This window comes from Xiphophorus couchianus, chromosome 3 (assembly GCF_001444195.1).
Source record: "Xiphophorus couchianus chromosome 3, X_couchianus-1.0, whole genome shotgun sequence".
NCBI lineage: Eukaryota > Metazoa > Chordata > Actinopteri > Cyprinodontiformes > Poeciliidae > Xiphophorus > Xiphophorus couchianus.
In genome coordinates this window covers 4,673,192-4,691,777 of record NC_040230.1, presented here as the reverse complement: position 1 = coordinate 4,691,777, position 18,586 = coordinate 4,673,192, and the positions used below count along the sequence as shown (strand labels likewise).

General features: G+C 35.6%; 1 long non-coding RNA gene across 1 annotated transcript in view; it reads right to left on the bottom strand.

Annotated features, from left to right (window-relative positions):
• Positions 1-18,161, bottom strand: part of LOC114140312 (uncharacterized) — a 31,312-nt gene extending 13,151 nt beyond the window's left edge. Inside the window, exons 1-3 of the long non-coding RNA XR_003594552.1 lie at positions 18,099-18,161; positions 15,689-15,903; positions 10,134-10,196 (exon numbers count right to left, since the gene is read on the bottom strand). This is a non-coding gene — a long non-coding RNA (uncharacterized LOC114140312). The remainder of the gene's footprint in view (positions 1-10,133; positions 10,197-15,688; positions 15,904-18,098) is intronic.
• Positions 18,162-18,586: the final 425 nt, after the last annotated feature.

The window sequence follows — 18,586 nt, the reverse complement described above, 5'->3', positions numbered from 1 at the left end:
ACCCAAATCTTGAAACTTATAGACTCAAATGCAATCTTATAATTGAAGAAAAGCATCAACAGAAGTGTTCATATCACATCAGACCAATACACAGACTATTATGTGATGAACCAGACTTATTTTTGCAGCAACATACCCAAACATATGTTTGTAATTAACTAGTAAAAAAGTTAGTTAATTAGGTTGGTTTATTAAGTTTTATTGTAAATGTAAATATATTCTTGTCACTAAATGACAGAGACAAGATATAACAATAAATTGCAACAAGCAGTAATAGTTCAAACAGTTTTAGCACTCAATAGACTGCTACAAAATGCACATCAATCATTTAAAATGCACAACTCTAGAAGCTCTGTGTGTATTAACCTTTCTTAAATCAAACACAATAAGCACATATAATGCATTTTTTTTTACTTTACTGAATTTAACTTTATTACTTATGTCCTGTTGGTTAACCATGCTTGGACAAGTGGATAAAACTTTCCAGAAATGCTTTTAAAAACAAACACAGGCTTAACTACATTGATGTCAGAATCAGAAAACCAGCATTTAATATTTTTCATACTTTCCCTGACTCACCTCTTAAGGTTTTCAATCAGTTTTCATATCCTCCAGTCGTCATCCCGACTGTCAGATGACTTTCCCTTGACTTTAGCTAAATTAGAAACTGTTACATCAGACTTTGTGCTGGAACTGAGCGTAAAACCTGTAATGACACGCAATCCTCCTGAAGCAGTTATCAATGGCACCTTTCATTCGTAATCAGAGTTTCATGCTAAGCGATTTAATAAATTACCTTCAGGCACTTTCAATTAACCTTCAGGTCTTTTTTTAAAAAACAATCATTAATGGTAAAATTCCCTTAATGCAACTTCTTTTAACATATGTATTAGTGCCTAGTCTTGTATCTTTCTGGGGGCCCGCCCTGAGGTTTATGCTTTTCAGAGGTACCGTTTCTCATTACAGAAGCACTGTTCGAAACAGGTTGACCTGTTGACTGAAAGCCTGTAAACTGCTGTAGGGCAATAAAACTCTCTATTCAATCTCTTATCAGTATAAAGCTGCAGTCACATGAAATCTTTGTAGCCCCTAGCAAATGTGATTCATTGGATTTTTAAGAAACAACCCGATCCCTGTTTTCCAATACTAGCCTATTTTGGAGTTCTGATGGTTCCTCAAGAAATAGCTAATTCATCATATTTGAGGGTAGATAGAAAATAGTTGTGAGGCAGGCAGGAACACTAAAGAGCTTGTGTTGCTCTCCCCAGCAAGCCTGCACAAGAGGAAAAATTGAGCAGAGCGAGGTGAAAAGCAGCAGGATGTTTTGAAATGGATTAATGCTCCCACTGTTTGAGGTTAACAGCTTGTCGCTGACTTTCCTTATCAGATGGCCAAGATCAATGGCACAAACACATCTGCTCCCAGAACAATCTGCCCGAGTATTGCCGGACACTGCACGGCGAATGAAATAAAATCATTATCCAGTGTCGCCTAGAGCAATTTTGTACCTATTTGTCTTCTGAATTTTGTACGGTGTAAAGAGCAACTTAAATTGACCCATTTAAGAAGACTGATATGCTTTCTGCGAGACTGCTCCTAGACATGAAAATAAAGTAACAAAATCTGAGACACTGTGTGAATGAAACACTTGATATGGAAGGCAGAGTGCACATCAAAAGGGAAATTGCATACGTAAGTTATGCGACAAATGCACCCAAATACCATTCTAAAACAGTCTTTGTTAAATTGTAAATTCAGTTGCACAATTACTTATTTTTCTATGCATGTTATCATAAAATGTGTTTCATGTGAGGTATACCTAAAGCCTTTAAAGCCCATTTTGTGAAACTGTGTGCTTAGTGACATTTATGAAATAAGTACGGTACATTACTTGCACACCCATTTTGTATAGTATGGGAATAAACTGTACAATCAGAGTAAAGTATTTGGTCACTGTTCACCACGAAGGGCTGAAGGTTACTCCAATGCTTGCAAAAGCCCGTCGGGCGGTCAGACATTATCAATGTGAATTACTATTGTCTGACTATAAACTTAAAATCATTAGACATGTTGACTGACGTGCTTCCTTGCAAATACTGCTATTAATAAAATCTTGAAAAAAAATTTTAAAAATAATTGTGCTGTACACACATGACCTCAACTGAAGTGCAGACTACCGACTGATTTGAACATATGATATTTTTACACACAGCTACTATAAACCTGCTGTTATTTGAATTTTTCATTTCATTTTATAAAAGCTTTGGAATGTACAGGAGTTAAAATAGAGCATAAATTGAGGCAGTAATCCAGTTTTGGTTTATGATCTGTACAGTGAATCTTATCACTTGGCAACACGATGGAGTTTGTTTTTAAACATTTTTCTCCACTTTCTGTTTTGATGTCAGTAAAATAATGTACTTGCAGCAGGAAGGCATGTTTTGTAAGTTAGTTAGAATCAAAATGGATGAGTGGACATGATAGGTGGACATGATCTTGATTACATGTTTTCTCATACTTCTGTGTGATGATGACTAGGTTGTAGTTGGTTTTTTGTTCTTTTGTCTGACTAAATAGAGCAGTATTCACTACATGAAACTGAAGATAGTTTTCTAATATGATATCGAGCTGCACAGTGTTACTTTCAAAACTGGCAAGACACTGGCAAGCATTGCTTAAGCAAATTTTTATTTTTTTTTAAATCTGAAGATATTAGTGTTTAAATCATCCGATTAGCTGCTGAGTATCTCCTGGGAAATCAAATTTTGCCAAAGCAGGGAAGACTGTTTTAGAGAGAGGGAGAGCAGAAGACAAGTAAAATGTTGTACAAGCATTTACAGAACACTAAAATAGGATCCTGCAATAACCATTTTAAAATGGTAAATTTTACAGTTGCTTAGCATTAAGACTTCTCAAACAAACCACAAATATACTAACTATTTACTTTTGTTTTAGAAAAAAAATATTATATCCATTACATTTTAGAATAACACAAAAAAAATCATGCAAACTAATTTTTGGGGAGTACACACACAGCCACAGTTATTGTCACGCCTGATGAACATAAAAAACTGTAGCATTCAACTTATATGGCTGTAAAATTATATCGGTCTGAAATCTTGGAAAAACATCCAATCTTCAGTTTGAGAACATTTATCTAGAAATCCAACAAAAGAAATAATTATCTGAAAAAAGAAACAAGTCGCCCAACTTTTGGTCCTCCTGCTGTCAATACTTGTGTCAGCAGGACCGCAATTAATCTTCTGCTTACACAAAATTGGGATAATAAAGCATCCTTGCACATTTTAGAGATGCAGCAGGGCAATCACTCAAGGCACAACATCAAGTCCAACTCTGGACAACTCAGTAAATATTCATATTCAATAAAATGAATTATTAAGTAACTAATTTTTCAGTAATTGAAAGACATTATGTTGAATGGTTGCATAGAAACTGATGTTTTAAAGCCAGTATTTCTATTAATTATAGCAACTTTCCTCTGAAGCTAACGTAGACACCACAATTAAAGTATTATCAGACCAAAAACAATATATTTTTGTACAGGGATGTGGGCTTATTGAAAAGTACAAGCTCAAACCACTGATATTTACCAATGTTTTTGTGTCAATATTAAGATTTATTTGATGATCTGAGAATAAGATCAGGGTTATGGTTGTTTTTTTGTCTTTTTTTTGTGTATGTTTTCCTGCACCAATGTAAATGAAAGACAAATAGACAATAGTCTTATAGGGTATTATGGACATACAGATTTGGCTTACATGTCAACCTAAGAAATTTGTCAGGGAAACATTTTTTTTTTCTTTTACACCACTCTAGAAATTAGAAACAACGTTATTAATGACAAGTTTGAGGTTTGTTTGAATCACCTTCTGGATTTTTTTGATGTGTTGACAATAATACATCAAATAAGAAAACCTTCCTATAAGTTGTAATAGTCAGCCACTATCATGTTTGAAGATTCATGATTTGAAAAAAAATAAAAATAACTATATCCCAGGTTTATAGCTTGTTAAATTACTTAAAAGAATTTCTGTGAATAAAATAAGAACAATCTGTTCTGACTGAATCTGGATCTTGAAACAATTTGTGTCTGAGTTGTGTCCAACCAGAATCAGGACAAGTGAGGTTACTGAAGAATATAGTCTAGCTAAAATGAAAAAGGTCATCGGCAGCAGTGGGATATGATAAAGGTTACCTCCATCAAATATTAATGGCATCAGAGCTCCTGACAGGACCCCCTTGGTAGACAAACAAGTCCATTTAGCGCAGGGGGTGTTTCAGGAAGCTGTGAGCGTTGTGATTTAACTCTTGGTTGTTGCTCTGATTTGGACTGATCCTGTAAGATTCTCTCACCTTCTGCTGCTTTAATGCAAAGGTTCTGCAAAGCCAAGACAATCCTGGCAGCATAAGATTTGTTTGTTTTTTTAGATACAGCTTCATTGGATTTCTATTAAAAGGTCATAGCAGGTGGACTGTGACTTCTTGCCCTTATATTTCCAATATTTTGTATTAACTTATTGATTCAATTTTGTCATCAAGGGGGGTATAAAGGTTACAGCCAAACATACAATTCCTCCCCCTCTCCTACCGTGCTGCCAGTTGTTCTGGAGACGTCATGAAGCCGCCAAACACAATATTTAACTGAATAAATACAGCTTTTAAAAAGCTCCTTTTTTTCCCTTTCATGATGAAAAATTGGCGGAGCTACAAGCAAAACTAATCTGGAGTGTTTCAACCTCCCAGATTAATTCCAAAAATGGATATTTTTAGCTCAGAAAGGGCAAGAACAGCGAACATTGCAATAAAAGATCACAGTGTAGATTCCTACAAAGCAACATGATCTCTTCTGTTATGAAAAATCTATCAGTAAAAGTAGCCAGGAGTTGCCAAGAAGGTCACACACAAACCTGTACACTGCATAGGAAAAGTTTACAATTTAAGATTAGAACATTGTGAGATTAGATTTTCAATCCAGATTTGGAAATCAAACCAAAACACCATGTAAATGTGAAGCTTTATTTTGTGAAATCCATTTCTCACCATAAAGGGCTCTATGGTGAGTCCAGTAATGTAATTCACACACACTGAAGATTCAGTTGTGACTAGCATTGATACTTTGACCCCACTGGATGTCATCCCTACATTTATCAACATAACTATAACCAGAATACATTACATTGAGGAACTGGACAGTGGTACAAACATGACTTCTCGCCTCATAATTAGTCAAACTTTTAATTGTGAAGGTCTAATTATGCTACAGTGATGTAGTTTTCAAAACCTTATTCTAAGGACAATGTGACACCACCCATGCACTTTAAAGTCTGTCTGCTACTAGTTGGTCATCAAAATGTACTTCAACCAAATGGTATGCATGTAATGGTTGGTAGGGGAAATAAAATGCTGCAGATCAATGAATCCTCTCAGTTTTCAGATGCTAAATTTATTCTGGCTAGGTACAGAGTTAAATTTGCTTGCGAAATAGCTTGAGTGAAGGGAAAGCTAAAGCAGATTAATGCAAATTTAAACCTAAATAAATTGCTGTTTGCATTAAGCAGAGTGGACTCAAAAATGAGTGTATGCGGAGAGCTGGAGTTAATTTCAATGTCCTTCTGCACTGTTGGGTTGACAAAAAGCATCAGATAGTAAAATGGATTCCCTGGAAATGCTTGATTTTTCTGCTGATATTTTCACTGTTCAAATAAATTGTTGGGCTGAGTGGTGGAACATTTATTAGTTCTGTTTACATTGTCATTCATTAGTTTTGCTCAAAAGCTGCTGCGTTAGGGCTTTTTTTTTTGGAGCAGTCATGTTTACAAAGAAGATTTTAATAATCTATTTCTAAAAAAACCACAATCTCAGAAAAGCTGCTTTCTTTTAAGAAATTAGCACTTTTTCCAAACACCTAAGAAGACGTCATGCTAATGAAGTAAAATACATGAATCTCATTTTTTTGTCATTGGGAAAAAACATTATAATCCATGTCAAGCCCAGCTGGCCTGCAGATGCCCTCATCTTCCATCAGCGTTGATCTAAATAATGCATTGTGGTCAGCTAGACAAGTTTGCCTCTTGCTTTGGGGAGCCTCCAAGGCCTCCAGCTACATGCCTAGTGCACTGAACCTCTCTTTACTAAACTCACAAATAAAAGAACCTGTTTCCCCTACCCAGGGCTCCCAGCTCTGTTTTCCTGTTTACAATACTTTCTGCTGCGACTGAGTTGGAAGTTCACAAATTCGCACAGGGAGACTCGGAAAGGAAAAGCTCTGCAGTTCATCGCCATGTGAGGAAGATGAAACAAGAAAAACAAGCTCAAGGAACTTCTGTATGTAATCTCTTATGCCTCTGTGCGCCTCCTCAATTGATGAAGCTGTAAAAACTATGCACATATTTTATCACTGTAAGGCAAGAGTGTGTAGGGGAGGGGGCGTTTGTTTGCATGTGGCGGAGACGAGAAGCGAGGGAGGATTTGTAATATCACCGCAATATTAGAATGTGAATAATGCATATAATCTACCTTTCAGTGTGAAATAAGACCAGCCCATTAAATGAAGGCCCAAACTGAAATTGATGATAAGCATCAGAACAGCAGAGCAATCCAAGTGGTCTCTGAGCAGTTAGATGAAGCTGGTTGCCTGCAGATGAACACGCAGTGAATGACTTTCAGTTTATTATTGTGTCAGGGATTACATTAACTAGGTGCAGCTAAGGAAAATTAGAAATAAAATAGAAGAGCGAGTCTGTTTAACTTAAATGTCAGAAAGAAAGTACGGGAAAAAAGAAGGATAAACTGCTGAGGCAGTTTCACCATTTTCAAATACACATGATTCAACTTCTCTAAAATCGTAGTACTTCAAACATGAAGTATGTCAGTTGGGTAATTACTGGTTTTTTTTGTTTTTTTTACATACTGCAAATAAAATTCCTTCACATTAATTAAGTTACTTGGCATGCTCGTTACATCAACCTCACAAATTCCCATACATTGGTTCATGTAGTCGGTGATTTTATTTTCAAGGTATATTGCAAAGGTAAGGAAGGTTTCCATGTACGAGTTAAGGAGAAGTGGCAACATGGGGAAATGAGAACAGTGTCCTGTTTACATGTGAATCAATAGCGTTACAAGTCTAAATTGTGAGATGTATCCAGGTGACCCGGGGGAAGAGGAAACCTGGATGAGGCTGTATAGGAGAGAGGAGGCAAGACATTTCATGAGAACAGGGTGTTATGTTTTCATAAATAGAATCTGCTTTTAAAAGGGGAGAACATGGTGCTCTCTGCCATCTAGAGCAAAAGGATGTGATATAACATAACATAAACATAAAACAGCGCAGTGCTTGCAGAGCTGGCTGACAAAACACAGGTATATTATTGCAATATTTAACGGTACATGAGCAGACTTTATTCAGACAAAAGCCATCAATGTTTTATCAGCAAGTTTCAGAGGCAGCATCAGTTTCTTTTATCAGGTGCCAAAGACATCAACAACAACCTCTGTTGGTCTCATAAAATGAGTGAAAAACTCTTTCAGTAAACCTTTATCCATAGTGAAATCTGAAAAGCTCACTTTTTCTAGCTTGTCCAATGAATGATTTACTGAACAGACCTGTTCTTTTTGATTTCAGTGTTTTAGTAGCTACATTATCCTCAAAAAGAAGCTTGTCCAACTATACCTTTCTTTATTTGCTGATAAAGAAGAGAGAAGCTCAGACTTAGCTGTCTTATTTTGTTTTCCAAACTTCCTCATGAAAGGAGCATCCTTCAAACAACAACAACAACAAAAATAACACTTATTCACAGATATATCAAAATGTTGCTAATGGAGACAGCCAGCATAAAAACACTTATTTTTCACATTTTTCTTTTGTAATTATTGTGAAACTTTACAGTTTGCACAACATTTAGTACAACTGAATGTGCCAAAAGTGTCAGAAGATTGTATTCATTTTTAAACATTTCTGTCCGATTACCTTTGAAAGGTGAAAGGGATGGCTTGTGGGGATAACCTCTGTGCTCTACTGCCCAATGTAGTTTTTCCAGGTAATGTTTGTCATTTTTAGACTAGTCTTTATATTGTGGTGACCCATGTTGTTGGTCATAATGTCAGCTCAGTAGCAAAGAAAAATGTGCTTTTATGCGTAAATAAATGAAGTTTTGAGTAAGTAATGCAAATGTGAGTAAATTAAGTCGTCAAAGGATGATTTAATTTCTGAAGGGCAAAATACTTTAAAACCAAGAAGGCTTGAGGTGAATAATGGGAAATTATTTTATGAGGTAAATCAAGATTTATTTCTGATATCTGATATTTTGTTGAAAGTCGAGTTCAGTTTCATCATTTCTTGCCAAACATGTAGAATGAAAACAACTTTTAACAGAAACTGTCTGACTAAAAGCAGGTCATTAGTGTTTATAAAACCTCATGTAACCTATAAGCAATTCTGCGAAGAAGAGTGGGCCACACCAATGTAAAAGAGTCAAAGCTACTTAATGTAAATGTTTGATAGCAGTTGTTGACACTAAGGATGATTTTCCAAAAATAGGTGAAATTACAGCATTTTAAATTTACTCAGTAATCTTTTGTAGGATATTGTGGGAAAAACAAATGGAATCTGTGCTCTACGTTACCAAGCCAATGACAAGTCATTGCAGGCTGCATTGCTTTCACCTGAATTTAAAACTGAGCATCTTTTTCTCAGCATGTTTTCTGATCCCTACATCAGCCAGGATTAGCATGCGTCTTTTAAAGGACAGAGTTGGGCTTGCACCAAAGCATTAATTACTCATAAATCTCATTGTCATTCAGAGATGGTTTTGATACCTCTGTTCAAAGCAGCAGGGATTGTATTGAATTTTAAAATTAAATAAAAAGAATGTTAAATCCCAGTTGATGGTATTCACTAGGCTGAAGATGAAATATTAACACACACAACCTCCAGGCCATGATGGCTATTGGATTGGCAATAAAAGCTATCTTGGCTATTTTAAAAGGTTATAATTGGTATGAGACAGATGAGTTATGGCAGGAAAGAAAATGCAATGAGAATTTTCACAGATAATATGTGATCACAGTTCAGTTTGCATTATGTTTGGCTTATTACCTCAGATTTCATTTTATACTAGAATAAAATGACATCTTCCTTTAGCTTCATATGCCTCACCATCTGCTGTTTTTTATGCTGAATTGTTCTCTTATTTTGCGCTTTACTCCCACGCTGGCCAAAACTGTTTAACTGCACGTATGTTTTTCACAGAGATGAAAAGATGAAATGGATAAAAGCCTTGTACACAGTTTGTACTTTATGGCATGCTTTCACCAAAACATGACTTCAAAAAGCCTAAACATTGTCTGTATAACTGTTTTTGATGAAAGGAGAACATGCATGAATAGCAAACCTGCATTATACAAACCTGTATGACCACAAAGCCCCATAACTCTATCGTCTTTCATTTCAATTGATGCAGAAAAACATACACAAAAAAACAAAAACAATAACCTTCCACCATCACTCTGCAACCTATTTTAGTGCAGCATACACACCTGCCACAGATTTGTTAGGAAAGGTTAAACAATTCCTTTGCACAGGTCCTGCAGCTTTCCAATAGCCATGACTATCACACAGTGCAGCAATGTTTAAGAATCAAATCAACTGCAACTGAAATTTTCCAGCAGTGACCCAATAATAGTATTACTTAATCTTTTGAGACCCTGTAGTGCATTGATAAAGCTTCACTTAACAGTATGCTGGATACTTGAAACTGATGGCTTGACCTACTTTTCTATCAATTTGTCTAATAATTGACAGTGATATGGCACTGAAATTCAATTGACCAGACAAATAGTTAATATTTAATAATATAAAAAGAACAAATAGACAGTGGCACTATTTGGACTTTTTAACCATTAGTGCATGACATCAACAAGGAATAACCACCAAGTGTAATTAATCTTAAAAGCTATGAGAAAAAAAAAACGTTTTTAATAACCAAGAAAGAAAGTCCAGTTGCCTTCTCTTGAACTACAGAAGCAATTGGAATCTTCAAAATACTTTTCTGCTTACAAACTCTTAGTATTTTGATACAATTTTGTAAATGTTAATAGAATACAGGAATTACCAATTGTTCAATTTGTAGACATCCTCAGGGAACTTCTCCGGTGCAAACACCTTGACTGATTCCCTAGGGGGGAGAAACAGGAAGGAATGAGGAGAATGCAAATTGCCCTGGGGGGAAAAGCTGCTAAATAAACATGCAAATGGCTGTGTTAAGCTGGCAAAGGACAGTGAGAAGGATGAGGTGGGTAGCACGAGGAGCTTTGGCACTCTGAAAGCATCTGACATCAGTGCAATGGGAAAGCTATGTATTCATCCAACACCACAGCCACACTGGATACTGTTGAGAACACCTATCTAATTCTGTGCTCAGTTTATATCAACACACAGCATCCAGGTAGACAATAATGCAACAACAATTCACTGTACCTTCGGTGCAGGTGCCTTATGCTTGTGCTGTGCAACAAGCTGTATGTTAATATCAGCCCACTGCCGAAGGTATCTCAGAGAACTGGCTTCTCACAGGTCAAGCACAAAGAAACTGAGGTAATTGGGGGTTTTAATTTGAAAAATTTAAATATCAGTTCGGCAGCAGCGTCTCTTTAGAAGAATTGATCAAAGTGTGCATGTCCAGTGGCAGGTCTTTTATCATCACAAAACTAGAGACCTTTAAGCCTTGCTGAGTAAAGTGACCAGTCTTGGAAACACATGTTCCAATGGACACATTCATGAGTAGGATTAACTTTGGAAAAGCTCAAACTTCACAGTAGTTTCCTCATAACAAATATGAATAAAGTATAACTCTATCTGGAGATATTAACCAGCTCTGTAGTTGGAAGTAAATGAAAACTGAAATCTTGTAAACAGACTCTTAAATTTTCCTTCAAATGTGAGACATTGCTGACTGTTATGTGGACCTTTTTTGCAGACAGTTGAGGTGTAAAATATTGATTTTGATTTTTTTGTGACCCTGATTAGTTATTGAAAACTGTGAGTAAATGTTTAGGGTTCCATCCACTCCAGGCAAGATAATGACTCTCACCATGGTTCACTGGCAGTGTTGGAAAGTCAACATTATTAAATGTAAAAGTGTTATTATGTCATTTTATACCAAACATAAAATCATTTCCATACAAATATTCAGGAAAATATGTTGACAATGTAAAACTCACAACACCACTCAAATTAAAGGACTTTATTGACTTTGCCAAGTTAAAGGACTTGTACGTCAGAGCTCTGCAACAGAAAATGTGCTCTTTGTAACTCTTATCTCGTGGAAGAATGTGGTTTTCTCTAGTTAGCTGAAGGGAAAGGAAGAGTGCAAGAGTTAAAAAATCTCAACATATCAAGGATTTTTTCCAAAGGAGGAAGGGCACAAAAGAACCACAGTCAAGCACGAGGACAGAACGGTGTATTTCTAGAGCAAGCTCAACACCAAATAATATTTCCCAGCATGGTGCTTTGAGGGTTAGATGTTGCAAACTTTACTGAAAATAATCATTGTAATGTTTTTGATGAATTTTACAGTACATACACTTTTCTAATAGCTTTAAGTTTTCCTTTTTCTTCATCTAACCAGGTTGTTTCGCTCTATAAATCAGGCAAAATTAAAATGTGTCTGAATTGTTTTAGTAGATTAGACTAGATGTAAAAGTGGCACATTATCAAAGCATCTGTACTGTTGGAACACAGAGACCAGGTGGAAACAGGATGCTGGTTATTGCACAGGAAATTAAATAGCTTAAGAAAATTGGTTCAAGTCTTGTTTTACCTACAGAAAATAACCTATTTTTTTCTTCCCAACAAAACTCATTACTGTGCACACTCAATAAAGGGAAATATCTTTCCACCTCCTTCCTACCTGCCTAACGTAGCGTGTTATTAGTCCTAGTTTGACTGATAACCTTACTTGTTTGCCTTCTTTATGGTAGTTTTTTTACAAAATCATTATACATTTCATCATCGTGGTTTAATTAACATCTCTGTTTAGCAAAGCTTTGCAAACTTTTCAGCTGAAGTTTTCAAATAGGCTTTCTGAAACTCCAGCAACTTTCAGCACTGCCAAAAATATAAATTTTATAGATCTTAGAGTCAGCAGAGGCTGGTGGATGAGGTTCAAACACAGGGGAAAGTGGCATGGAGCAGGACTACAACAAGGCAACTTTGAGTTAAATCTTAATGAATCTTTTTCAAGGGATAAAAAGAATAAAAAACAAGAAGTGTTTTGAAAACAGACACTTCACCTGAACACCAGGAACATTTTTATACACTCAGGGGGTAAACCTCAACACAGTTTCTGTGTAAAACAATTATACATATAAGCTGATAGAATCTCAGTGGTGGTAACCAAGCTAGAGTAAAAATAAAAAGATAGCTAAATCAGCCAAAACCTTTTAGTGATTCTGAAAACTATACATCCCTACAATAGACAGTGATCATGCTAATTAATAAAAATTAAAAAAAGACAAAAACAACCATATGCAATAAAACACTATTTATTCATCGTTTCAAGAGAAATATTTCAAAATGAATGCATGGCTTTGACAGATGAAGATGCATCTAATGTTTCCAAATATGTTTAAATTAAAATGGAAATCCTATTAAAGATTTCTTGGGATTTTAATCTCTATGGTACTCAAAAGGGCAGAGACAAAAAATGGCTCTCCCCTACTAAAAAGAAGAAGAAAAAAAAATCATCAACAGAGCATATGGAGCAGAAAATTAGATCAACCTGAATCAGATTTGTTACAGAAAAATCAATTTAACTTGAACAGATTTTCATTAAAAAATAATAATCAACCAACATACAGCTTCCCTTTTTAGTGGTTCTGTTTTCACAAGTTGTATCTTTAAATGCAAGACTTTTAAAATAAAAGTAATCTTCACTGGAAAAGCCGATGTGAGGAATCAACTCAAACAAAATGGGGAAAAGAAGCTTCAAAACCCAACATTTTGTGAAACAGACAATTTATGTATTTACTCTTGTTCTTTTCCCTTTTTGTTAGTATGTGCTTTGACAGCCAAATGGATTGTTTATTGTGTTGCCATTTAAGCACTTTAATGGAAACAATACTGTTGAAACATGTTTCTTCTATTGTCACCATGATAATTTATGATCTAGATAGACATAAAAGACTAAATTGACAATGACCCGACCCTGTGTCTATATTCAATCATTAATGCAGCACATCTTTGCTTTCATATAAAAACTTCAAAAGATAATCACTTTGATTGAAGCATGTTTTTACCTAAGTGGTTGTAGGACATGTGCTTTGACAATAGCTTGTTGTAATGTGGACAATATGAAGGATACACAAATAAAACATGTTTGTCAATTTGAAAAAAGCTTCTGACTGATTTGTCCTCAGCAATACTTTAAACAGAATGCGCAAAACAGATGAGAATGGAACAAAAATTGCATTGTGTTTGAAAGGGCCTGGTCAAACAACACCAGGGATGTTTCCTTTTAATCAGACAATGCAGACTGCAAATTGGGCCTTTGCAAAGCTATGCTGGCACATGTTCCGTTTACTCCAGTCTTTTTCAGCTGAAAGAGGTTATACTCGCTGTCTGACTGAATAAATAAAATACAAACAAAAAATGTGCCTGTGTTTCAAAAAACCTTAGGCTTTCGGGGTAGTACTGGGAAAACCAAATTTATCAATAACCAGATTTGTCAATAATTTATTCACAAAAATGCTATCACAGGTTTGACATGTCAGCAATCTAATAAAATTTTCTCCGTTTTTACCACTAATAACTAAGCGTCAAAGCCAAATGAGCATCCATCTCACGAAAAGGTAGAGAGCACACATCATTTTAAGCACTTGTTTACTTCAGTTGTGTTGGGGCTTGTCATTTGATCTTCAAATATAAATAAAAAAAAACAAAAACATAACAGACAAAGAAAGTGAGCACAAGTTAGATTAAAACACAGATGAAGTATGATGTTGTTGGGGACAGAACACTGACCAGAATTTATATTTACTCTTTAGGGTTTAAGTCCACTAAGGTGGACCACCGCCTTTTTTCAATTCAGTATTCATAAATTCACCTATTCACAGATTTTTCTGTCAAACATGACTTTAAATTGTTTTACTGTTTGTCTTCCTTTAAAGAAAGTCTATTTTATCAAGAAGCCAACTGTTTTTGGTTTAAAATAATAGGTTGTTGGGTTCTGAGGTTGAATAATCCAAATATGGTAATCTCTGCCAGTTTAAAGAAGTGTTCCTCCAAATACTTGTTTTGTTAAAGTTCATGGTGTCTCTTGAATATCAATTTAAAAAGTTACACCCCTTAGGTAGCATATTATCTTTGCATAATTCTAATTTCATACATCTTGTCCAACTGCAATCGAAACTACAGTGAAGATTATGTTTGGTTCTGTCCTGTAGACTCATTTTCAGCGATACACAGCAACAATCCCAATACAGACTGCAGGGCTTCACCTAAAGCCTCATAAATCGGAAGAGTTTTCACACTGAAGCACTGTGCTAGTTTATCCAGCAGGAAGGTCTAACCAGCTCATCACACTTCAGAGTGCTTCTGGGATTAATCTGCTTCAGCAGATTGCAAAGGACATTAAAGGACAATTCCCTCTTTAGGTTCTCATTTTGTCATGTTGTACTTCATTTATTCCAGCACTAAGTGGTGCAAGTTCATCTCTGAGCATCTATACCAGTACTTATTTGACTTTTTCCAACAATCATTTATTTTCTGTCACATGAGTATCTGGATCAAGATGTGTTATAGTTTGAACAACTGCAAAACAGCACGTTTTAAATGCAGTTTTAGAAAAACCTGTGCACATTTGCTCTTCTCTCAATTGGCAATAGAAAATCATATAATGACAAATTGGCTGGTTATTTTGTTTTTAATAACACAAAAAACAGGAAAAGGAAACCAAAAGCTTGGCTTCTCCTAATTCACTTTTAGGTCCAAAAGAAAAACACAATATGAAAAAAGTGCATCAGGACAGGATTTAATTGTAATATATTGGTCAGGTTTACATGACCAATGGTAATTAGCATTGGCAAACAACAAACTTTAGCTTGATCGATCAATCGCCACAAATGATTGATCAATCAGGACCAGATAAGCCAGTCAGACCATTAGACAAATGAATAAGAAAACTGTTTAAATAGAGGTTTGGATAATTGTCAATGGTCCTGTACTAAGAAAAATAAACTAATTATGTCCAGCTATGTCCTTTTCTATCCAAATCTATGACATCAACACAAACATTTTCTAATTCATTGCTGACTCTATCTCCAAAAAAGAACAGACTTACTAAAAACAAACTGGAGACTATTATTATCCGAAGAGCTTTTCATTACCACTGCTATCGATCTGTTAGTGTAGATTCTGGGGTTTCAGACTGTGTTGGATGACAGTTTCTGATGAATGTGGTTAAAACTGAGAGAGAGAAGTTCATCTATTATTTCTATGTAAACAATACAACAGTCATGATCTCTGATGTGTTCTTGAGAGAATGATTTACAAGCATCGACTGAACTACTTCACCAAACTTGTGTGTATCCAACAATGTGCCACAAAATGATACAGACACACACACAAGCAGGCCCACCACAGCCTGGCTGCGACCCTGTTTTAAATTACCTTTTTGTGATCCAATTACCCCCATACTGCAATCAGCAACGTCTGTCTTTTTGTTTCACCACAATTTGTCTTCTGTTTTTGTCCTCTGTGGAGTATCTAAACAAAGAATCCCTGACCTTGTCTCCCATTAAGATATTGCGATCCAGCTGTGCAGAAACCAGCGAGGCTTCTTTAACGGTGAGGCACAATTACTGAACAATTCCCAGAGGAAACTCCTAGAATAAAAATAGAAATTGGAGGCAATCAGTGATCTGCTGAAGACTGTATTCAAAAACATTACATTTTTTGCAACAAACTTTACGGCACTTGTACTTCCAGCAGTGTTGTGTTGTCACAGTAAAAACTATTTTATTTTGCACTTCAAATGTTTTCAGTGCAAATATTCACACATATGTGACCAATGTTCCACTGCCATTTGAGAGATCCTAAACATGGAGAAGTATGATTGGAAACTGGCTTGAAAAATGAAAACTTGAATGAATGACTTGTATGAAAGTGTACTTTCCACTAGCTAGCCCAAGTAGTCGCGACCTGACCGCAGATAATGAGAGATAATGGATGGATGGTAAAAAAAGGCTGTAAAACTGGCAAAAATAAATTTCTGTAACTTCAGAATGATTAGGGGTTGTTTGCCATTTTCTGCTTCTAATGTTTTAATCAAATCTCTGATTTTCTCTCAACTGAGTATTTGCAAAAGCCACAATAATCAAACCACCAAGAATAATTTACAGAGTTTTGAAGACTCTAGAATAGGAAACCTGTTTGAATACCCCGCTGTCAGGTTCTGCTGAAATGAAATGTACTTAAGTTTAAGAAATTTTATGTAGCTCTGTTAATTAAAATGAATGCATAAATGTTTGCGCAGATGTTTTTTTTTTTCTTCTTCTTTATGGCTCTAACCAGTGGAACTCCTGGATTCAAACTGGGGACAAAACAGATGTGATCTTAAGTTTTAAAAAGAAGTCAGATGTGATCACAGCTAATTTACCATGGCATGTTTATTTGCTTATTGTTGCTAGGTGTGTTTCTGTGGTCTTTTATATAAAGGGCCCTCAAGGGACAAGCTTTGCAAATTAGTCATGACTATAAGTGCAATAGAATATAATATGTTAAATGTACCTACTTGTCCCTATGAAATAAAGAAATAAATAATAGCCTGCTTTTAGTTTAAACCTGAAACTGATTTACTACCAATGTGAACAATTATCTGCCTTCAGCTGTAATCAGTCCAATGTGGGTTGGTGGGGCCATAAAAACCAACGTGGGCAGATGGAAAATCAGTTGATTGCACAACACAGTCAGGTAATGTCAAACCGACGGCTGGATAAAACAGAAAAAAAGAGCATTTTAAGAGACTGTTGATAACTATTACAACAATTAAATGACATTATACCATCACCCTTTTGTTCCACAGTAAAAGGTTGAAATCAACAGCAAAATGAACCATCAATTAAAAAAAATAAGCCCTTTCACACGCTGATTACCCGCAATATGGATGAAAAAAGGAATCCTTCTTTGAGACACCTCAGCTTTTTATTATCTTTATTTTACTATCTTTATTACTGAAGCTGGTATTGTTACCCTGCAACCTCGGATGGCTGAGGGTAATGTAGTAGATGATCTTCCCTCAACGTGTGATGCTGCTGCGATATAGAAAAGACGAGACACACGTTGAGCTCCTTTTACCTTCAACAGGAAGATTTATTCTTCTGGTGACGACCGTACTCCATAAACAACACTACATATGCAATACTTCATATCAAATACTTCAGGTATCACTGTATAACTTCAACAAATAACCCTTCGATTCAGTACATTACAAATAACTGTGATATCCCTTTAAACCGAACAAGAATTATTTTAACATGCTCCATCATGAATTTTATTGAATGACAAAATACTTTAGATAGCTTTTAATTATCCAAACCAATTAGCTTTGTTTTAACTCAAATATCTTGTCCCTTTTCCTCAGACCTTTTGCATTTTTAACTGTCAAAATAAAAATATATGGATTTGCTTTTAACTATTTTAATAGCTTTTACTATTTTTATTCTGCACAACATTTACTCATTGGGTTTGACAACAACATTGTTTCTGTGTTATTGAAATAACCCATAAAGAAAAGACACCAGAAAAATATATTTTACCGTTTCAAAAGTGATAAGTTCAACAAGTTCAAAATGAATTCAATCTCTAGTCCTTCAACTGTTTCTCAGCTCAACATGTACAATGTTCGCTCGCATTAGCATTAGTTAGCTAATGCTAACTAATTGTGTAGAAATACGTCCCGTTTTCTACACAATGTCCATCCAAAGCTGCACAAAGTGACCCACCAGTTGACTCTCGAGTCTATAACCTCTTAACTCTTAAAGGACACCACATTTATGCATCAACATACAGTTTTACTGACCTGCGATATAGAAAAGACGAGACGCACACGTTGAGCTCCTTTACCTTCAACAGGAAGATTTATTCTTCTGGTGTGCTCAATCTTTTCTTGGTCACTAACGCGTCAGCGCCACTAGCGGCTATGTGTAGAATTGCACGGACTAACTGAAATAACACTACAGAACTTATTACGATGAGAAATTAAAGATACAAAATGAAAAATTATGTTGGGTGCCTATTTTCTTACTTCTTGGTTTTGTTTACTAACAACTTGTTTTTCACCCCTCTACAGTATCATAAGTCCAGTAAAATGATATCAGCACCACGGGTTATCATGGAGCTCTACTCGCACCAGGTTCAGTCAGATCAGCAACTAGCTTTTCTGAAGGATCTGAGTTAACTTTAACCCTCGACCCTGCACTTGTTGACACTGAGAAGATCTGTTGACATTGTTAACATCTGTGTTAACAATCATTGTGGTTTGTGTTACATGTGACCAATAAAACCATT